Raw genomic sequence first — 23,827 nt, forward strand, 5'->3', positions numbered from 1 at the left:
ATCGTGCCCGGGACCCTGGATTTGCTCCCAGCTTCTCCAAAGTGGCCGTTGGGTTTTTTGTCTTTTTGTATCTTGTTGTCCATAATTAGCCCCAACTGCACAGGCATGCAGTTATTTTTAGTCCCTTATAGTTTCTTTGTATCTATTGCTCGAGGAGACAGTTGTCCAGGTGCAAGCCCTCCTATAAAGGGTCCCAGGTCCCAGCCTGCCTCATTATTAGAGGTGTTTGGTTACATAGATAAGAATGAAAAAAATCCTACTCTTACTAACATGATTTACTAAAAATAACACAGTAATAAAAAAGAATTTCCAAACTGTGTATCTATTTTTTAGAGAAAGATTCCAGTGAATTGCAAAAAGGTTAAAACAAAAGGCCCCAAAACTTCCACGTATCAATAACTGTTACAGAATTCTTGCTATAAAAGCTTTTTATATCAAGTTTCAATATTTAAGTATATTCCAAATCAGTACATTAGAACATTAGAATTTATATTCTGTAACAGCCAGATTAAACCAACCTCCTTAGGATGACTCTTGCTGTTATGCTTAAATGATTTAGGAAAAAGGGTTTATCTCTTTTGATGTTTTCTTGGAGGTTATGATACGTATTTAAATAGGAAAATCTCCTGCCTTGGGGATTTCGTCACCATATAACACTAAGAGTAATTGTTATAATATGACACTATATAACACATATAACACTGAGAGTAATCGTTATGATGTAACACTCTCTAACACGTGTAACGCTGAGAGTAATCGTTATGATGTAACACTATCTAACACGTGTAACGCTGAGAGTAATCGTTATGATGTAACACTATCTAACACGTGTAACGCTGAGAGTAATCGTTATGATGTAACACTATCTAACACGTGTAACGCTGAGAGTAATCGTTATGATGTAACACTATCTAACACGTGTAACGCTGAGAGTAATCGTTATGATGTAACACTATCTAACACGTGTAACGCTGAGAGTAATCGTTATGATGTAACACTATCTAACACGTGTAACGCTGAGAGTAATCGTTATGATGTAACACTATCTAACACGTGTAACGCTGAGAGTAATCGTTATGATGTAACACTATATAACACATATAACACTGAGAGTAATCGTTATAATATAACACTATATAACACATATAACACTGAGAGTAATCAGTATAACACTATATAACACATATAACACTGAGAGTAATCGTTATGATGTAACACTATCTAACACGTGTAACGCTGAGAGTAATCATTATGATGTAACACTATCTAACACGTGTAACGCTGAGAGTAATCGTTATGATGTAACACTATATAACACATATAACACTGAGAGTAATCGTTATAATATAACACTATATAACACATATAACACTGAGAGTAATCAGTATAACACTATATAACACATATAACACTGAGAGTAATCGTTATAACACTATATAACGCATATAACGCTAAGAGTAATCGTTATAATGATGGCGCCTACTCTTTCCCTCAATCCTATTGTAAAGATCTCTGCTTGTGATGCTCCATTCGTTAGGCAAGACCAAAATAAAGAAAAGATGCTACTTTCTTCCCTCTGCCAAAAGTACAGCAAGGCTCAGAGGGCTTGAGCGCATCCTTGCCGACCACCTGGCTAGTCATCTTTGGAGATATGGTTGGAAGTGTTACTGACCGCAAGTTTCTGTGCCTCATGCCCAGTGACACCAAACAAAGTGAAACATCAGAGTCTGGAGTGGAGCAAGGTTTATTGCATGGCCATGCAAGGAGACCGGTGGCTCGTGCCCCAAAACCCTAAACTTCCCGAAGGGTTTCAGCAAAGCATTTTTAAAGGCAAGGTGAGGGAGGGGCATGGTTAGTTGTTGCAGACTTCTTGGTGCTGGAATCCTTTGCTCTTGCAGCTCTCCGCATAGGTCAGGTCAGGTAAAGATGGTCCTGTAAACCTCCAACGAGACACCTGGTATTCTCTGCTCTGCAACTTTTTATCTGTATATGAATGGAAAGTTACGCCTTTAAAGTTACACCTTTAGAAGGTAAGAGCCCTGAGAATGGCTCTCCTGTATGTCTCAGGCTAGAGGCAGCATTCGTTTACAAAAGGTGCAGAGCCAGTGTGACTAAGCACAGGCGACAAAGCACCAAAGGAAAAGGAACAGGTCTAATATGGGGTCAGTTTTGTTCTTCCCTATTACAGGATCCAGTTCCAGAGCGACGTGGATAACCCTTAAGACTTGTTGCCTCAGTGGTTGATATCCATCTGGATCTTTTTTAGATAAAAAAATTCTAAAATGTCAGGGTTTTTATATCGCTTTCCTAATTAGTCAGACCATTGGGCTTAAAACCACAGAGGTCCTGGAGGATGTAGAGGTGCCCAGTGTGTATTAATGTTAACAGTAGCATAGTATCCTCTGCAGTGTTGATGGTGAAGTTCTGGGCCACGGAGGCCACACATTCTGATTCAGTTAAGGGCCCATATATGAGAGGAAGCTTAATACCAGTTAGAGAAAGCTGAGTGAGATGTCCTCAGCAAGGTGCACGATGTGGGGTGAGTTGACAGCTGTTTATGAAAACCCTGTGTCTCTGCAGACACATAAATGTTTTCTTGTCCCAGGCACAGCGTTGATTGGACTTGGGGATGCAAAAACTGGCTAACGTCTTTCTCCAATGAAAGATGCTCTAATTAGTGCATGTAATTAGCACTCATGCTCTATTACTGCTCTAATAAGGGTAATACCATCCTCATCATCCACTTTGTAACTTTCAAGAACTTCCAAGAACTTTCCCCAACATTTGCGTGTATTATCATACTTCATTCTTACAAAGATCCCAGTGCTGGCATGAAATCATGCCATTTGCAGCAACATGGATGGACCTAGAGATGGTCAGACTGAGTGAAGTAAGTAAGTGAAGTGAAGTAAGTGAGACAGAGTGAAGTAAGTGAAGTCAGACTGAGTGAAGTAAGTCAGACAGAAAGACAAATATGATAGGATATCGCTTATATGTGAAATCTTTAAAAAAAAAAGGGTACAAATGAACTTATCTACAAAACAGAAATAGAGTCACAGATGTAGAAAACAAGCTCATGGTTCCCAGGGTTGGGGTAGGGGTAAATTGGGAGTTGGGACTGACATATACACACTACTATATATAAAATAGATAACTAATAAGGACCTACCCTATAGCACAGGGAACTCAATACTCTGTAACGACCTATGTGGGGAAAGAATCTAAAAAAGAGTGGGTACATGTATATGTATAACAGAGTTGCTTTGTTGTACAGTAGAAACTAACATGAAATTGTGCATCATCAATACTCCAATAAAAATTAAAAAATAAATAAAAAGATCCCATGAGGCATTACTGTTCTCTTTATTTTCCCAGGTGGTGTATCCCTGCTCTTAAACAGATACCACTAGATACACTTCTACCTGAACAAAATTGGGTCCACTGACTTTTCAACAAGAGAGAATGAAAACCATAGGCGGTATTTAGTAAGAGGGGATTAGGAAGGACTTAAAGGACGTGGGCTTGTGTTAAGCGATTTCAGGAACGATGGAAGGAAGCTGGATGTGGCTTTGGCTTGCAGACTATTAGAAAGTAGGGGTGGGCTTCCCTGGTGGCGCAGTGGTTGAGAGTCCGCCTGCCGATGCAGGGGACACGGGTTCGTGCCCCGGTCCGGGAGGATCCCACGTGCCGCGGAGCGGCTGGGCCCGTGAGCCATGGCCGCCGAGCCTGCGCTTCCGGAGCCTGTGCTCCGCAACGGGAGAGGCCACAACAGTGAGAGGCCCGCATACCGCAAAAAAAAAAAAAAAGAAAGAAAGAAAAAGAAAGTACGGGTAATTCTATGACAGGTTATCTAAAGAGAGGAAAAGTCAGATGGAGGAAGATGCTCTCATTACAAAGAAGCAATGAATGTCACTCTGTGGTTTAGCATGATGCAGCGGTCCCACGACGTGCCTGATGTTCCCGAGGAGAGCAGCACAGCCTGGCTGTACCAGCCACGCTGGTTGTCAGCAGTGCTCCGGTTTAGGTGGTAACATCTGGCGAGAGGCCAGGTGTCGGGCAGCTGTGCTGTTTCTCGGGTAAAACCAATAATAAAATGAACCAAATACTCAGGAAGCAGTGCCGAAGTCTCAGTGAAGACTGTCCAGTGGCATCTCGGCTATTAACCTGCAGATTTCCTTTAGGAACCTGAGTGTCAACGTGTTATTTGCAGAAATGAGACCTCCTGTACGGTCAGTACCTTCTCTAGAGGAATGCAGTCTTAATCAGACTGTTCTTTAGCATTTCAGGAAGCTGGCCAAAAGAGAGTCGTGTCGCTCACATGCAGGGAGACACCTCTGTGGCTGGTCGCAGGTGCTGTGTCTATTCTAGGGTTGAGAGAATGTCTAGTTCAGCAGAATTCCTTGTAGAGCCCAGACAGCCTCTCCCATAGACCTTGCTTGGGTGGGGATGGTCAACACCAATGTCTGAATTTTAGTTGAATTGTTATATTTTCTTTAGACCCGTCCACACTGAACAATCTTTTTCTCTGATCTGAGTAATTGTGGTCAAGTCTTCGAAGGTCAATGGTACCCAGTTAACTGCCGAACAATAGCTTTCTCTGCTATATAGCTGAATTCCATAGAGCAACCTGTGACCCCCATTTCTTGTTTCCTTCCAATTGGAACTATATAACTTGTGAGCCGTACTGGGGAGAAGGGTCTGAAATTCACCAAGAGCTGGCAACAGGAATGCAACGTGCAGAGACAAACCGTGTAGCTGAAAGCCCCAAGAGAACATTCGTTCACCTGCATTGCTTCTTGAGTTTAAAGAACGAGATGAAATGCAAAAGGAAAATACGGGCAAAAGATAGCCTGCAATTTATTTGCAGTTGTAAAGCCGTGAATTGTCACAAGTTCAACATCAGTTTTCTAATGTGTGTGTTTCTAGTTTTTGAGATCCAGCAAGTATATACAAAGAAACTTTTAGTTTATCTAGCAAATGAAGCCTATGTTTTCTTGTTTCTGATGAATGAATACAGCTCATTTTTGATAAGGTTTCAAGAAACGCAATAACTTTCTATTTATTTATTTTTCTTTTTAAACTGAAATATACTTGATTTACAACATTGTAAATTGTACATTCAGGTGTACAACATAACCATTCAACATTTTTATAGGTTGTGCTCTGTTTAAATTCACTGCAAAATAATGGCCACATTTCCCTGTGTTGTACAATATATCCCTGAAGCCCATGCATTTTATACTTAATAGGCAGTACCTCTCAATTCCATACATCCCCTCCCACCTCTTCCCCAACCGCTCCCCACTGGTAACCACCAGTCTGTTCTCTATACAGACTGTTTTACGTATACATTCATTTGTATTAGTTTTTAGATTCCACATATTAGTGATAACATACAGTATCTGTCTGATTTACTTCACTTAGTAGGATCATCTCTAGGTCTATTCATGTTGCTGTACATGGCAGGATTTCCTTCTTTTTTATGGCTGAGTAATATTCCACTGTATCTTCTTTATCCATCCATCTGTCAGTGGACATTTAGGTTGCTTCCTTATCTTGGCTATTGTAAATAGTGCTGCTGTGAACATTGGGGTGTGTGTATCTTTTCCAATCAGCGTTTGCATTTTTTTTTCAGATGTATATCCAGGAGCGGAATTGCCGGATCGTACGGTAGCTCTGTTGAAAGATTTTAAGAGGACCAGGTTGGGAAAGAAGCTGATGGACTGATTTAAGATTTTTAGATACAGAACTTTATACTTCGGTTTCTTTAGGTTGATAATTAATCCTCTGGCCTTTAAACCACAGCTGGGAGTGTTTACAAAAGCACAGGGGTGTTCAAGTTGCAAGCAGGGCTGGCAGGCAGATAGCAGTAGTGGGCAACGAGTAGAAAGAAATATATATGTATTTCTTCTCTTGCAGAACCAACCACACCTGATTAACCAGGAAAGATCAGTGGGAGAACTCAGGGCTGGGTCCGCTGCATCCTGGGGCCTAGCTGGATTTGTGTTTGCTTTAAAGCTCACTGCTAGAAAAAGCTGCTGAGAAGCCTTGCCCATAAAAGGGAGAATGTTTGTGAACAGAGGGCAGAGACGTGCAGTAATTTCTGTAGCACCGAGTAGGCAAATTGAACAGATTTTTCAACAGGATCTACCTCATAGGGATATAGGTGCTTGCACTTTATTAAAATGGAACCATGGCAATTTAAAATGTGCCATTGTAGCTCTTGGAAGAAAAATCCAATATGCTTTCATTATACGCCTGAATCGTCGGGGAAAAAAATCTGGAGAAAATGTTTCAGCATCTTCTCCAAACATTTTAACATATGTTTGATACAGAAGCATTTTCATAGGTTGCTGACACATGATACAAAACATGATACAAACATGACACAGAATCACTTTCGTATCTTGGGAGAGTGTCAGCCAAGGGTTCTTTACAAATGGTGCCAGTGCGGAGAGATGTGTCTGAATAAAAGTGTTCTTGAAATGACTCTAGGGGACGTGAGAAGATGCACAAGCAAGTTGCGTATGCTGAGTGTTTGTGAAATATCAGAAGAGATGCAGAGAGCTTCAAGATGTAGTGTTCAGCAAAGGTAGATTAAGGCAGCTGGAAAGTGCATCTCCCCTGCTTTATGCCTTTACCTGTGGTGAAATTAGCGCCATATTATGGCCCCATGATCTGTGTGATGCTGAGCAGTTGACTTAACCTCTCTGGGCCTCACTGTCTCCTGCAAAGTGGAGATGATCAGAGAACTCCTCTGATTATTTTTAAATTATTTATTTATTTTATTTATTTGTGGCTGCATCAGGTCTTAGTTGCGGCACACGGGATCTTTGTTGCGGCGCGGGGGCTTCTCTCTAGTTGTGGCGTGCGGGTTTTCTCTCTCTAGTCGTGGCGTGAGGGTTTTCTCTCTCTAGTTGTGGCGCACAGGCTCCAGGGCGCGTGGGCTCTGTAGTTTGCGGCGCGCGGGCTCTCTCGTTGAGGCGGCACGAGCTCAGCAGTTGCGGCCCACGGGCTTAGTTGCCCCGTGGCATGCGGGATCTTAGTTCCCTGACCAGGGATCGAACCCATGTCCCCTGCATTGGAAGGCAGATTCTTTACCACTGGACCACCAGGGAAGTCCCTCCTCTGATTCTTTGTGAGTGAATCAGAAGGTGCTAGTAAAAACGCCTGCCGCATGGAAAGGCTAAATAAATGCTAGTGATTATTAGCCGTATTTTACAGATGTTCAGCTGGGATACGTCACGTGCCCAAATCATATACCTGGTTAGTAGCTGTCAGATGGAGTGAAGTTCACGTGTGGCTGAAGCTCTCCTTCCTCTTAGTGATCTGAGCAGATCATACAGCACGGAAGCCATTTCTCGTTTTACACTTTGAAAGAGGTCACTTGTCCCAACTGGTCTAGATTTATAAGACTTTACTCTAGGTGGTTCTTTGATAACTTTTTTTTAATCCCATTCTCTCCCCCGACTCCCAAACCTTTCCAGGTTATTTTACTTTTTCTTGATTCCATTTAATTTATATTTTCCTGTAAGATAAAGGGCATTTCAATTAATCTTTAATTGGGGAAAGGCTTCCAAGCCAGAAAAGCAAAAGAAAAGTTTCAAAATAGACTTCCAAATTTAAAAAAAAAAATCGAAATAACGAGCAATGTATATTATATGATCTTGATTTCATAGTTTTTAAAGTATTTATTTATTTAAATATATATATTTTTTATTGAAGTACAGTTGATTTACAGTGTTGTGTTAGTTTCAGGTGTACAGCACAGTGATTCGGATATACATATATATATGTGTGTGTGTGTGAGCGTGTGTATGTATATTCTTTTTCAGGTTCTTTTTCATTATAGGTTATTACAAAATATTGAGTAGAGGTCCCTGTGCTATACAGTAGGTCCTTGTTGGTTATGTGTTTTACATATAGTAGTGTGTGTATGTTAATCCCAAACTCCTAATTTACCCTAACTTATCCCTCTCTATTTATCCCCCTTTATCTCTCTCGATTTCATAGTTTTAAATAACATATATGTGTAAAACAAAGACTGTAAGCTCTATAGATGATATCTCTGGGTGAGAGTTAATATTAGCTTTTATCCTTCTTTGAAATTCTCTGTAATTAGAAAAATGCAATACTTTAAAAAGCCCCACACGTACCCTTTGGGAGAACACTCCCAAGTGCCGACATTGGGCTGGGCGTTCATCCGGTCCCCTCCGCTGCTCCCTGCCCTGCCTGCCCTTCTCTCCGCTGGTTCCCTCGACCACCTTCCCACTCATGGTCCGTTCCCAACATCCCCCTAGCTGGGTCCTTGCTGTTCTCCAGAAGCATCCCTCTCGTGTCTGTCCTCCGCTGGGCCAGTGGGGTGATGCCCTGACAGCCACACCTGGTCCCCAGCTCAGAGCCCTTCGTTGCTCTTCTGTTCCCACAGACTAACCTCTCATGTCCCCATTGCATAGGAGAACTTCCAAGAGCCGCCTGCAGGAAAAGAAAATAATAGTTTTGTGCGGGGATGTCCTTTTGGTTAACAGATAAAGAATAGGCGGCAGATGTTAGGGGGTCTCAGGCGATTGTGGAGAAAACACTTGCTCAGGCAGAAGACTTGGAAACATATACACACACGCACATAAACACACATAAGCACACATGAATGTGTATACATATATGCTGTAGATATGCTATATAAACATATACATGCTAAATATGCATAAATATATATACACATGTATATATATAAATACATAGCATATACATGCATGTATATATTTTTTCTAAGTTGTGTATATATAAATATATATAAAATTCCCCAAGCCTTTTTATATATGCATATATAAAATATATATAATATTTTGTTACAAATAGAATGTATATACTGATATCTCTCTATATATACACATACATTTTATATAACATATAAATATATGTTATGTAACATTTTTTATAACATAAATATGTTATATAACATTTTATATAACATATAAATATATGTATTTTATATATTATATATTATACATATATATATTGTTTTCACAGAGTCTGGCTCTGTTATTTTATATAACATATAAATAACATTTATATATAAATGTTTATATGTAAATAACATTTTACATAACAAATATGTTATACAACATTTAAATATATGTATATGTAATACATATGCCATGCATGTGTATTTTACATATTATATATTATACATATATATATAATTTTCACAGAGTCTGGCTCTGTTATTTTAACACAACCCTCTCCCTCCCCCTCCCCCCAAAAAGTGGAAACTGAAAGAAAGGGACTTTCCAGTCCCACATGACTTTTGTAGGATCAACAAACTGGGCTAATGGTGACCGCATGATCATATTACACAGTATTTCCTTTAGGGCTTTTCTAGAAACACACTGTGTGTTTAAGAGGACATTATTTTACTTATCTGTGTTCTTCCAATGTACTGCCTCACTTTGCATAAAAAAAAAAAGAGCCACGGGTTCTTATTGGTATCTCTGAAGGGCAGGTCCACACAATTCTGTTCCTTGGACAGTGCCCCTGAACTTGTGAATATCCCTCATGACCTCGGACCCAGCTTCAAAGCAATGGTTGTTCATTATCTCCTGAATTGCTTCCTGCAGCCGTGGGCTCTGTGGGATTAGATCCTTTGCCCTCTGTTAATCTTCCAGGACTTCAGTGACCCAGGTGGACAGAAAAGGGGCTGAAATCAAACTCAGCAGCAAAGAAAAACACCCCAGAGACAAGGATGGAAGAGAGGCTATAATCACAGTTGTCAAAACCACAGTCTTACCTTCAGGGGGCTCCCTGGACTTCAGGCTCAAGAACTGAGCTTCCGGAAGACCTTTAGACATCAGATGAGCTTTGTCGATTTCATTTTGATCTTTTCTTTATATCCACAGAGGCGCTGTCTTGAATGAGTCAACTGGGTCCCCCTCTTGAGGGAATCCTTTCAGAAGCATCTGTGGCATTGCTGTGATGGCAGAACCGTTCTTTGTTGGTGACAGGATACCTTTAGCTGTCTCTCCCTGTGACATGTTCTAAGGAAACCTGTTCCAGGCTTATAAAAAGTTGAAATACAAGACAAAGGGTTCCTTCACAGAAATATAGCTGTATGGGTGGTGCTGCCTGCCTGGGTTTGTGTATACAGCTGGTGCCCACTGACCTCTTCTGGGATTATGAGCTAGAGATCAAGGTCTCAGAAAAGAAGCCATGAGGATGGATGTTGGTACAGGTGTTGGGGGACCCAGCAGGGCTCTTGCTGTCAAAAGAATGCAATGTTTCATTTTCATTTTAGCCGCACCCTATATCTCAGCCCTTAGCCGATGCTAGCCCCTGCTCAATGAATCACTTTTTTTTTAAAATCCCACAGGCCTTATTTTATTTTTTAAACAGAGCCCCACTATAAGCATTGCACTATGCGTACAGTTAACATTAGTTGCCTAAGAACTTTGCTTTATTTAAATCACATAGGGAAGGAGGAGGTGGGGTGGGGACAGGATTAGGAAAGAGAAAAGCAAAAGCGTTTTATTCGACCGCCTTCCAACGATACTTTGCCATTAATCATTTATCATCTCATTCTCTGACCCTCTGAACTTCCTCTATCCCTGTCCTGCTTTATGTTCAGATGGAATTGAGTCAGTAGATGTAGGGAGAATTTTTTAAAAGCGATTTCATCAAAAATTCAATCTGACACTAACATATTAGCCTTGGGCTCCACGATAGACAATAGAATCTCATTCGGGTTTTTTTTTTCCTCATCTTTTCACATCCGGATGGACTCCTCCTTTTTTTTTTTTTTTTCTCTTCCATCTGCTTCCTCAATCATAGGGTAAGTAATTACACCTAACTTTTCAGGAATTCAGGTCAGGGACAACGGAGCAATGAATAATGTAGCTTCTTTGAAGTCGCTCCTCTTTGGTGTTTTACGTGGAGGTCCCCAGAAGTCTGCCATCGCGGCCGCTAAACTTTGTGTCCCTGCCTTGTCCTCAGCATCAGTTCATTTGTCGACTGGTTCCCCCGCCGGCATCTAACCAGGAAACAAAGCCCAGTCCACCCGTAGTTCCTAAACTCCGGCCAAGTCTTGCGGTCGGTCAGCGTCTTGCCAGGATGAGGTCAGATCTCTCCAGCTCCTCACAAAGGGCCTCCATTTCCGCTCTGCAAAATGCATTAGCCACTGCACTACATTTTTTTTTTTGCATCAAAGGTGAAAAATGTCAGACATAATCAGCATGCTTTGATTGAGGCTCTTCCAGAGGGTTGCTACCCAAACCTTCCACCTCTCCGATTTCTCCCGGATTCATCTGTTTGTTCCTGCACCCCACTCTTCCTTTATAGTATCAGACTGCCTTCTACACCCAGAAACAGGTTTTTTTAAATAGATTTATTTAATTAATTTATTTATTTATTGGCTTGTTGGGTCATCGTTGCTGCGTGCGGGCTTTCTCTAGTTGCAGCGAGTGGCGGCTGTTCTTCACTGCGGTGCGTGGGCTTCTCATTGCAGTGGCTTCTTGTTGTGGAGCACGGGCTCTAGGCGCGTGGGCTTCAGTAGTTGTGGCATGCGAGCTCAGTAGTTGTGGCTTGCGGGCTTCAGTAATTGCATCATGTGGGCTTCACGAGTTGTAGCCCATGGGCTCAGTAGTTGTGGCTCCCGGGCTCTAGAGTGCAGGCTCAGTAGTTGTGGCGCCCGGGCTTAGTTGCTCCACGGCATGTGGGATCTTCCCGGACCAGGGCTCGAACCCGTGTCCCCTGCATTGGCAGGCGGTTTCTTAACCACTGCGCTACCAGGGAAGCCCAGAAGCAGTTTTGCACACAAGGTTCCTCAAGCAGAGAAGAGACCAGTACGTTCATGGCATGTTCTTCTCTGTTAAATAGGAGTCATGCACTTCACCAAGGGATTTACTTCAGTTTACCAAGCGAGGTGGAGAAGGCCTTGTAAAAACGCAATGAAATTGAGAGGGATTATTAAAAATATGTACCTATTCATTGGAGGAACAGGGGCAAAGGAACAGTATCAAAAAGGATTATTAAAAGAGCTATAAAATATCCAAATATTGGGTGGAGCCGACATCAGGACACTGCAGCTCCTGCGTCATGGTTTTCATGTTGCAGACAGGTCAGAATGGTCTGCAAGTCCCGTTGGGGCCACTGCATTCTACAGGGCATGGCCGGGAGGTCAGAGGCTCTTCCCACTGAGCCGACGCTCTCATGGTCCCTCCCCGTGGATTTGCCATGCGTTCAGAGAAGGGACCCGGGATACATGACATCATCCTTATGTTACTAGGTCTCAGGGGTAGGTCTGCTGGCAGGGTTCTCCATGGCAAACAACAGAATGCACCCACCAGGTTGGTCATGGTTGGTGGATATGTGATCTTTACCACTATTATATTAAAAAGACAGTTCAAAACAAAACAAGATGTTCAAGGGACCCCACGGATTGTCTTACTCCAGCCCTCAAAGCTTGGTAGGTATCTGGGTTAAATATCCTGTTAGTAGTTCACTAACTCTCCAACCTCCTGTGGGTAGATTTCCACTAATGGGTTCCAGTAAGGTGCAGACCAGCGCTATTCAGTATAGCAGAAATGGGAAGCAATTTTATTCTTGCTACAGCTTGCATTTCAATCCACTCTGTGTACTTCTTCCTCATTTTTGTCTGAAATACCTGTCAAGAGGCATAGCAGTCCTGGCCACTCAACAGATGGTAATTATCCAGTTCAGTCTATGGCAGTGTCTCCTGCAGTGTAACGCTTTTTCACTCTGTTTTCTTGGGCCAACCCCAGACAGGAGAACCATTCCATAAGAAAGGAGAGTCATGTTGGCCGCTTTTCTCATCAACAGTAGACAAGGAATAAGAGAAAAAAAGCAAACTCTGACACAGCCAGTGGAGTTAAAATCTGATGCCGCTGTCTTCTGGGAAAGGCAGATGTCCAAAAGGCGTTTCTTGTTTCCAAGGTCTGGTGGTGGGTCCTACCCACTGCAGTTTGTTTGACTTGCGCTAAATCTCTTGTCTTGAACTCTCACATCCATGGTGGATCTAGTCTCTTGCACTTACCTGGTTTCTAGAAGTAGTCCTCCTTCTATTTGACCACAGAACACTTCTACCTAGGAGGTCCATCACCATCACAGCTCCCAAAGGCCCTCTCTCTGCAAACTCTCTGGCACCTTCAATCTCCACCATATTGTTTTCTCTGCCTGGTAAGACCGGAACAAGGCTGATGGCTTAGGACGGCAGAGCCAGACTCAGGTCTCTTAGCAGATATTGCATCTTTGGACCGTCTCCTTGATTAAGAACCGTGGTTCTCCACCATGGCAGTTGTGCCCACCCACTCCACCCCTGCAGTGGTGAACAACAAAAGAAAACATTTCCCGTTGTCACTATGAGAGCAGAGAGTGGTACAGGCATCTCCGGATGGAGGTGAGGCGTGATGTTCAGTTTTCTGCAATGTACACGGAAGCTCCACCTACAGACTTACCTGCTTCAAGATGTCAGCGGTGCCGACACCCTCCAAGCCAAAGTATTGTCTTACTCATTTATGAGACAGTTATTCTAAGCCATTAGGTCTCACTGGGGACACGTTTGCCTCCAAAGAGACGTTTTGCTTTGTCTGGAGAGATTTGTGATTGTCACAACTAGGTGTCGGTCATGGCATGTAGAAAGGGTGGGGACCAAGGATGCTGCTATCATCCCTCGATTCGCAGAACAGCCCCCAAGCGTAAAGAGTCATCCCTGCCCTAGTGTCGCTAGTGTTGAGGAAGCTCGGTTTACAATATGAGGATGCATATGGGGGTGTCCATTAAGCTGCTACTTGGGGACGGCGTTGAAGGTTCAGGAACCAAGAGTGCAGATTTTGAAGCCACGCTCCCTGGTTAAGGACTCCCAGCTTGGGCACCTGTGGCTCTATCTGTGATCTTGCGCAAGTGGGTCTTTCTGTGCCTTGAAAACCTTTGTTTGTTTCTCTAAGCCTCGTGAGGTCCAGAGCCAAAGATAAGCAGATTATAGGTGTCAGTGCAGTTGACAGGAGTGCCTGAGCAGGAGTGGCCACTTTGGAAGTGTTCTTCTATTAATAGCTCTGTGTTTCCAGCTCTGGGACTTCAACTGAAACCTAGGTAATGGGAAAAGGCTTGTATGAGGATCCCTTGCACACAAACCTCTGTCTCTCTGGAGGCAGTCCATCTGTTGTCAGACAATCCGGCGCATCAAGATTTATTAAATTTCTCTTTACCTTCCTCTGTTCGTTAAACAGTATCAGATGGCAAGCCTGAAAGCGAAGGTAAAATAAAGCAGCAAGAAGCCTGTCTTCTCATTGGACGTGCAATGACTAGTGTCTTCATCATCGAATTCAGTTATAACTCATTGGCCTTATCAAGCCACTGTCGATGTTCCCGTCTTGTAAGGATTTCTCACTGATGGCTGGCATCGTGCACTTGTTTCTTGTTATTAGCATGGATGGATAGCATCTCTCGTCTTTGTCTGAATGCTGCATCCCAAGGAAGAGATCTTATTTTCTAGCAGGTTTCTAGACTTAATCTATTTCCATCGTGTTCACAGAGAACACGCTAGCCCGTGGAAACTCCCAGCATGGCTGTCAGCTGCCGGCACCTTAGGGATGCAGGTCGGCCTCTCCTTTTAGAAACCAGGAGGACATCCGAGGTAGGGAGAAACTTCTCCACTCTCCCCTCACTTTTCTGGCCTCTGAGATGCAAGATTCCAGCATGTCTTCATTGATTAAGCCGTGAGGAAAGCAGACAGGAGGCGGTCCCTGCAAAGAACGATGTCTCCTCATCCCTGGCAAAATAAACCAACATATAAAGGACCATTTCCACTTGCTTCTGACTTTCCTATAGAATCTGGATGCCAGCCAACCTCACAGGTGACAGCCTCACAGGGAGAAGATGGTCGATGCATTTGTGTTCTTCAGTGCCAGCCCACTCAGATTTGCTGTTTCGGTGGTAGGCAAACTAGGCTATAACCCAAGTAAGGTCGCTCTTGTTGCAATTCAAAATTTTAAAAAGTGTGCACACAGGCCACCTGTGGGCATCTTTGGTTGTACAGTTCGTGCACTGTGCAAAGGCAGGAGGCCAGGGGAACAAAAGAGCCTGACATTCAGCCCTAGAAATGCTCTATAAGCCGTGCACCTGTGGAGCTGCGTTCCCTGGCTGGAGGTGTACCTAATTGTAACTCACCCAGCCACGGGTGCCTCGTTGGCTAAAGGCTCCCCTCCCCTACCCTGCACCTAGCAGACTCAGTGTGCTGCATGTTTGTGTGTTAACGTGCTTATCGTCTGTGACCCACAACTTGATCAGTTTGGATTCAGCCCCATCCTCAGCATCTAAATCAATCCTTGGAACCTTGCAGGACTTCAGCAAAGATTTGTTGAACAAAAGAATAAATGGTTGAATTTCATCCTTTTTTATGGCTGAGTAATATTCCACTGTGTGAATGTACCACATCTTCTTTATCCATTCATCTGTCGATGGGCACTTGGGTTGCTTCCATGTCTTGGCTGTTCTAAATGGTGCTGCTTTGAACAAAGGGGTGCAGGTATCTTTTCAAATTAGAATCTGCATCTTTTACGCTTAGGTAAGTGGCAGAATTCTTTTATACTGTATCTGTTAATCCCAGACTCCTAATGTATCCCTGCCCCCATCTTTCCCCTTTGGTAACCATAAGTTTGTTTCCTATGTCTTTGAGTCTGTTTCTTTTCTGTAGATATAGGTTCATTTGTGTCATTTTTTTAGATTCCACGTATAAGTGATATCAAATGGTATTTGTCTTTCGCTGTCTGACTCACTTCACTTAGTATGATAATCTCTAGGTCCATCCATGTTGCTGCAAATGGCATTATTTGATTATTTTTTTGTGGCCGAGTAATATTCCATTATATATATGTATATGTGTGTGTGTATATATATATATATATATATATATATATATATATGGACACACACACCCCACATCTTCTTTATCCATTCATCTGTTGATGGACATTTAGGTTGCTTCCATGTCTTGGCTACTGTAAATAGTGCTGCTATGAACATAGGGGTGCATGTGTGTTTTCGAATTAGCGTTTTTTGCCATTTGCAGTAACATGGATGGACTTGGAGGGCATTATACTTAGTGAAGTCAGACAGAGAAAGACAAATACTGTATGATATTTATGTGTGGAATCTGAAAAATACCACAAACTAGTGAATATAACAGAGAAGAAGCAGACTCACAGATACAGAGAACAAACTATTGGTTCCCAGTGGGGAGAGGGGAAGGAGTGAGGGACAAGATGGGGGAGGGGATTTAGAGGTACAAACTACTATGTATAAAATAAACAAGCTACAAAGTTATATTGTACAGCACAGGGAATATAGCCAGTATTTTATAATAACTATAAATGGAGTATAACCTTTAAAATTGTGAGTCACTATGTTGTACACCTGTGACTTACATAATATTGTACAGCAACTATACTTCAATCAAAAAATGGTTAGGGCTTCCCTGGTGGCGCAGTGGTTGCGAGTCCGCCTGCTGATGCAGGGGACGCGGGTGCGTGCCCCGGTCCGGGAAGATCCCACATGCCGCGGAGCCGTTGGGCCCGTGAGCCATGGCCGCTGAGCCTGCGCGTCCGGAGCCTGTGCTCCGCAACGGGAGAGGCCACAGCAGTGAGAGGCCCACGTACCACCAAAAAAAAAAAAAAAAAAAAAATGGTTGGAATAGCAAGTACACAGAAGCCAGAATGAATGTGTCCATTTGTCTTGCGCTGCTTTTATATATAATTCTGATTCTGCTTCTCTTGCTTTGTTCATAAACTATTATTTTAATTTGTTTAGTTTTTCTTTTTTGAAACGTGTGATCTTGGGCTTAACCTTCTAGTATCAAGAAATTTCAGTGTGGCATGGCTAGGCATGACTTTTTCATTTTTTAAACCATTTGGAGGCTCATTTCCTGTGGTACTGGGAAATGTTCTGGTTTTTTAATTTTTTTTTTCTTAGCAGTTTCTTCCCTTCTGTTTTCATACTCTTGTCTTTGAAAAATCTCCCAAATTCGAGAAGTCGGATATTTAAACTACTTAATTATTTCCTATCTCACATATTTTATCATCTTTGTTTTTTGCATTACTTCCTAGGAAGTTAATTTTCTGTTTAATTTTCAATTTCAGCTAGTGTATATTTTTAATTGAAAAATCATAAAATTTGGGGGGACTTCCCTGGTGGTCCATCAGTTAAGACTCCATGCTTCCAATGCAAAGGGTGCCGATTAGATCCCTGGTCAGGGAGCTAAGATCCCACATGCCATGCAACAGCCAACCAAGAAAATTTTTAAAATTTTAAAAATTAAAATAAATAAATTTTTAAAAATCATAATTTTTAAATAAAATAAAATGCTATTTCTTACATTTAAATATTTTAAGAACATTTTAGGGATTTTGTGTGTATGTGTGTCATCACAGTTTGTTTTATAGATGCACCATTTTCTCTTATTCTCATATAATGTGCAATATTTTTTTCAGGGATTACTTGAGTCTCCATTTCCTCCAAAGTCTGGTGTTCAGTTGTTTGTTTGTCTGTTTTTAAGGGCTTTACTTGTTAAGAGTATTTTTAGGTTTAGAACAAAGCTGAGAGGAAGGCACAGAGAGTTCCCCTAAAACCCCTGTCCCCTCACATGCACAGCTTCCCGCATCAGCCACATCCCCTGCCAGAGAAGCACATTCTTGACCGATGGGGAACCTACAACGACGCATCGTCACCACCGAAGGCTTATAGTTTACCCTGGGGCTCATTCTTGGTGGTGTGCGTTCTATGAGTTTGGACAATGTATCCATCATTATAGTATCATACAGCGTGGTGTCACTGCCCTAAAATCCCTCTGTGCTCACCTGTTCATGCCTCTCTACCCCCTAACCCCTGGCAACCACTGATCCGTTTACTGTCTGCATAGTTTTGCCCTTTGTAGAATGTCATATAGTTAGAATCATGCAGTATGTCGCCTTTTCAGGTTGGCTTCCTGCACTTAGGAATATACATTTAAGGTTCCTTCATGTCTTTTTTCTAGCTTGTTAGCTCATTTCTTTTTAGCAACGAATAATATTCCATTGTCTGGATGGACCACAGTTTATTAATCCATTCACCTACTGAAGACAATGTTAGTTGATAACTATTTTAATAAGTAATAGTAAAATATTGAAGGTTTATAAGTGTTGATTGTTACATAATTAGGCTGATATAATGTAGCAGGCATATCAGAAACTCTGTACCCCAAAGGGGCGCGATTATATACAAATGAGTCACTTCAGAGGCAACACTCTAATTGCAATTAAATAAGGTTGCTGGAACCTGTTTTGTTTCTACTCGCTTTAGATTGCTTGAAAGCCCGTGGTAATTTATTTTCAGTATCTTGCTATGAGGCAGCTCTTAATCCTGAAGGAGGGATTTATATTTGGAAACAGCCAAGGTTCTGTTGAGTACGATCAATTCTATTTCAATTGAAATAAAATTGTATGATGCAATTTTAGTTCAAAAACAAGGTACAGCTATAAATAAATGTTAGCTTGATTCAACTAGCTCTTAAGGCACATTGAAAAGAGCAAATCAAAATGCTTTGAGCCACCTAAGTGCCACCCATACACCTTCCCAAATTGACTATTCTGAGTGAGGGCATTCATCTGGAGCTGTGATTTGCACGATGCTTATTTTTAGAAAGCTCATTTTGCAGCCTGACCTTTAAAGGTCTTTTTAATGAAGTGGTTCCTTTTTCATGTACCTTCAACCTAATTTTGGCCAGTTACACAGTTGCCAATAACCCATCATGGTACCTGGTCCATGTTAAAACCTAGGTAATGAGTTTTCTGTGGAACTAGGTCATTTTTTTTAAAAAATGTCTGTGAGAGACTTCGCTGGGGCTGCAGTGGTTAGGACCGTACGCTTTCACTGCTGAGGGCACAGGTTCAGTCCCTGGTTGGGGAGCTAAGATCCCGCAAGCCGTGCAGCATGGCCAAAAATAATAATTTTTTTAAGTCTTTGAATAATTAAAAACTTTATAACATCATTTCCATAGAAATAACTCTGCATATCTCATGTGGCTAGATACATTTCTAAAGATACGGTAGTCATTGCTGTAGACTTTTTTGAGACTACTAATAAATTGTCACACATGCAGACATGCAGTCAGAAAAAATAACTTTCCCATAAGTCTCAGGCCATGCTACCGATATCAGTATACACATGGGACGTATAGATAGTTCAGTTTATGTTGGAGTTGGACATCTGGGAATGAATAGACTCAGGGCTCTCAACCAGCTGCTGGTCTTGTAGGAAAATGTGCCAACTTAGAGATGCCTGAGGGGAATCAGGGTGGGAGCTTTCCACACACCATTCCTGAGTAACTGGAAGAAGAGGACAGAGTTGCCACTTTCAGTGTTCCCCGTTAGCATGAGTGGCTCTCAAGTGATGTGACCATGTTTCTAACGGTATCTTCTTCCATGGCAAGATGGACCATTTAAAGGCACCCATCAGAAGGTACCAATAATGGAGGAACGCACCGATATAGAAGGTAAATTGGTCAACGTTTATGCTGCAGCTCAATTTATGCTCCTTTAAAAAGAAAACAACTCTGAAGCAGAACACACAGAAAAGGTCGTAAGCATCAATGTTCTGTGCGGTGTAAAAACTTAAAGCGAATATCCCCATGACCATTAACCCTGCCAAGCAACAGAAAGTGGTGTCTGCTCTCTTCCGGTCTTCATGCCTTCCCCACCCAGGTGGGAACCATTATTCTGACTTTCATGCAAATCACTTTCTTCCATCCTTCATATTTTTCCCACCAATATAGGTATCCCCAAATCACATAAATTAAACTTGACATGTTTGGGGACTTTAAATAAATGGAACTTTCTGTTCTTTTCTGATGTGTTATCTTTATGCACGATCGTGTTTTTAAAGTCCCTGTGTATTGTTTTATGTAGGCTTATTTCCTTCATTTTAATTCCTCTGTAGTATTCCATCGCATGACTATATCAGAAGGCGTTTGTCCATTTTATTGTTAATAGATGAGTGTATTATTTCCACACTTGGCTATTACAGTCGTTACTGTTTTAACAGTTCTTTGAAATACATCCTCAGTTCTTATGTGAGTGGGTCTTCTGAGGTACTTACCCATTACGGAATTGCTCATTTAAATCTTCACTTCGAGATTAGTTAAGAATGAGCTGTTTTCCACATGGGAATAAATGTTTTCACCAGCAATGTGAAATCTGCACCAACATTTGTCACTCTCAGAATTTTATTTTCTTTTTCAAATCTAGTGAGTGTACATGGAAACTCACTGTGTTTTTATTTATGGTTTCCTGAGGTTGGGGCATTTCCATATATTGACCTGCCATTTTATTTCCTGTTTGGTGAAGTGTCCTTTTTTCAGTTTTTCTATTGGGTTATCAATCTTTTTCTTATCGATTTTCTTTTTAAATTTGTATTGAAGTATAGTAGAATTACAGTGTTGTGTTTCTGCTGTACAGCAAAGCGATTTAGTTATACATACACATATATTCATTCTTTTTCGGATTATTTTCCCATATAGGTTATTACAGAATATTGAGTATAGTTCCCTGTGCTATACAGTAGGTCCTTGTTAATTATCTATTTCATATATGGTAGTGTGTATATTTTAATCCCAAGCTCCAAATTTATCCCTCCCCTCCGCGTTTCCCCTTTGGTAACCATAAGTTTGTTTTCGAAAACTGTGAGTCTGTTTCTATTTTGTAAATAAGTTTATGTCATTTTAATTCGATTCCACATTTGGGTGATACCATATGATATTTTGTCTTTAACTTACTTCACTTAGTGTGATCATCTCTAGGTCCATCCATGTTGCTACAAATGGCATTATTTCATTCTTTTTTATGGCTGAGCAGTATTCCATTGTGTGTGTGTGTGTGTGTGTGTGTGTGTGTGTACACATCTTCTGTATCCATTCATCTGTTGATGGACACTTAAGTTGCTTCCATGTCTTGGCTGTTGTAAATAGTGCTGCTGTGAACCTTGGGGTGCATGAATCTTTTCAAATTAGAGTTTCTGGATGGATGTCCAGGAGTGGGATTGCTGGATCATATGGTAACTCTATTTTTCAGTTTTTTTAAGGAACTTCCATACTGTTCTCCATAGTGGCTGTACAACTTATATTCCCACCAACAGTGCAGGAGGGTTCTCTTTTCTCCACACCTTCTCCAGCATTTATTATTTGTAGACTTTTTAATGATAGCCATTCTGACTAGTGTGAGGTGATACCTCGTTGTAGTTTTGATTTGCATTTCTCTAATAATTTGCGATGTTGGGCATCTTTTCATGTGCCTGTTGGCCTTCTGGATGTCTTCTTTGGAGAAATGTCTGTTTAGGTCTTCTGCCTATTTTTTGATTGGGTTGGTGTTTTTTCTTTTTTTTTTTTTTGATATTAAGCTGTATGAGTTATTTGTACATTTTGGAAATTAATCCCTTATCGGTTGCATCATTTGCAAATATTTTCTCCCAGTCCGTAGGTTTTTTCATTGTTTATGGTTCCCTTTGCTGTGTAAAAGCTTTTAAGTTTAATTAGGTCCCATTTGTTTATTTTTGTTTTATTTCCATTTCTCTAGGAGATGGATTCAAAAAAATTGTTGCTGTGATTTATATCAAAGAGTGTTCTGCTTATGTTTTCCTCTAGGAATTTTAGAGTATCAGGTGTTACATTTATGTCTTTAATCCATTTTGAATTTACTTTTGTGTGTGGTATTAAAGAATGTTCTAATTTCATCCTTTTACATGTAGCCGTCCGGTTCTCCCAGCACCACTTACTGAAGAGCCTGTCTTTTCTCCATTGTATATTCTTGCCTCCTTTGTCATAGATTAATTGACCATAAGTGTGTGGGTTTATTTCTGGGCTTTCTGTTCTGTCCCATTGATCTATGTGTCTGCTTTTGTGCCAATTCCATGCTGTTTTGTTTACTGTAGCTTTGTAGTATAGTCTGAAGTCTTGGAGGGTTATGCCTCCAGCTTTGTTCTTTTTCCTCAGGATTCCTTTGGTAATTCTGGGTCTTTTATGGTCCCATATAAATTTTAGGATTATTCTAGTTCTGTGAAAAATGTCATGGGTAATTTGATAGGTATCACATTAAATCTGTAGATTACTCTGTGTGATATGTTTTCTAGAAGTTTTTCCATTTCTTTTAAGTTTTCAAAGTTATCAAAATACATAAGTTAATAATTTTATCTTTTTGTGTCTGCAACCATATAGTGGTGTTGTATTCTTTTTTTATTCCCAAAATATGCATGCCTTCCCACTTTATTGGTATAACTCATCAGTTTAGCTCTTTCATTACACTCTCCAATGAACCAACTTTTGTTTTTTCTTCAGTCTACTGTATGTTGATTTAACTCATTAATTACTGTTCTTATCTTTATTATTTCCATCTCATTAATCGTACTGTTGTTTTATTATCTTCTTGAAATAGGAGCCTATTTTATTAATTTTCAAATATCCTCAATTTCTAATCTGTTCATATGTACCTTAAACCTGGCTCAGGAAATGCACTAGCCATTTAGCATTTCTTACACTTACAAATTAAGTAAGTGATATTTTTTCGTTCACATAAAATATTTTGTAATTTCTCTCATTGATTTTCCTTTGACTTAGGAATTTTCTGAGAGAATTCTTTAATTTCCAAATATATGTATTTTTCTCAAGGTACATTTTGAGATTTTATTTCTTGGGAATGTGTTTTGTATCCTTGAGGAAGGTGTTTATTTTGCAGGAGTGATTTGCAGTAGTCTACATACATAATGACTCAAGTTGTTTATTTTGTCAACATATACTGTAATTTTATTGATAATTTGCGTGTTCCATCAGTTACTAGAATAAGCTCATCAAGTTTTCCCAGGATGGTATGGATTTTCTAATCTATTTTACAGACTTTCATTTTGTGCCTAACCGTAGATCCACTTATATTCACATTTAACTTTCGATATATTTGTGTTTAAATCTTTTGTCCCAAATTTCTGCTTTTACTAGGACACTTTTTTTCTCCTGTCTTGCTTTCTTGTAAATTACTTGGTTTTTATTCCTTTTTAATTATTCCATTTTCTTGCTCCCTGCCTTCCCCACTCTGTGGGGAGATAAAATATACTTTTCCTGTTTCCTTTTAGTGGAGAATGTTAGAAATTACAGCATGGATCCTTAATATAATCACTAACTTGAATTAATACAATTGTTACTGCTCTGAAAATACTACACAATTACTATATTTTAATGCCATATTCATCTAATTTACCTGTTATAACTCCCATTTGATTTTGTGAGTTTTTTAGGAATCTTATAGGACATGTGTTTAATTTAGTCAACATTAATTTTGATTTCCCCAGTTATATCACTTTGTTCTTCATTACCTCTTGTGCCGCTAACTTGATCTGTGAGCATTCTCTTTAAAAACATATAATGATGATGTAAAATAGGTTTTCAGGGCATGGGAGCTGTTGAAAATCTCAGTTAGCTTGCTTAAAAATATCTTTTTCATACCCTCTTCTTGAAGAATATCCTTGCTGAATTTTAATTTGCAATTATGCCCTTTTGGCCATCAGAAAAATCATTCAGCTAGTCTCTGGGTTCCATTGTTGCTATAGAGAATTTAGCTGTTAGTTTAAAAGTTACTCCTTTAAAAATGATACATTCTCTAGATCTAAATCTCAGGAACGTCTGCCTTCGAGTTTCTGCAGGTTTACTATGATGCAGCTAGGTATGGTATTCTTTTAATTTATCTAATTAGAATTCGTTAATCATCTCAGCTTTTGGAGTGGTGTTTTACTCAAGTTCTGAGAATTC

At 40.6% G+C, this 23,827-nt stretch overlaps 1 protein-coding gene across 5 annotated transcripts in view; it reads left to right on the forward strand.

Moving 5' to 3' along the window:
• Positions 1 to 23,827, forward strand: part of LOC137216342 (neuroligin-4, X-linked) — a 345,320-nt gene that overhangs the window by 234,551 nt on the left and 86,942 nt on the right. The window lies entirely within an intron of this gene.

Source organism: Pseudorca crassidens, chromosome X, assembly GCF_039906515.1.
Source record: "Pseudorca crassidens isolate mPseCra1 chromosome X, mPseCra1.hap1, whole genome shotgun sequence".
Classification (NCBI taxonomy): domain Eukaryota; kingdom Metazoa; phylum Chordata; class Mammalia; order Artiodactyla; family Delphinidae; genus Pseudorca; species Pseudorca crassidens.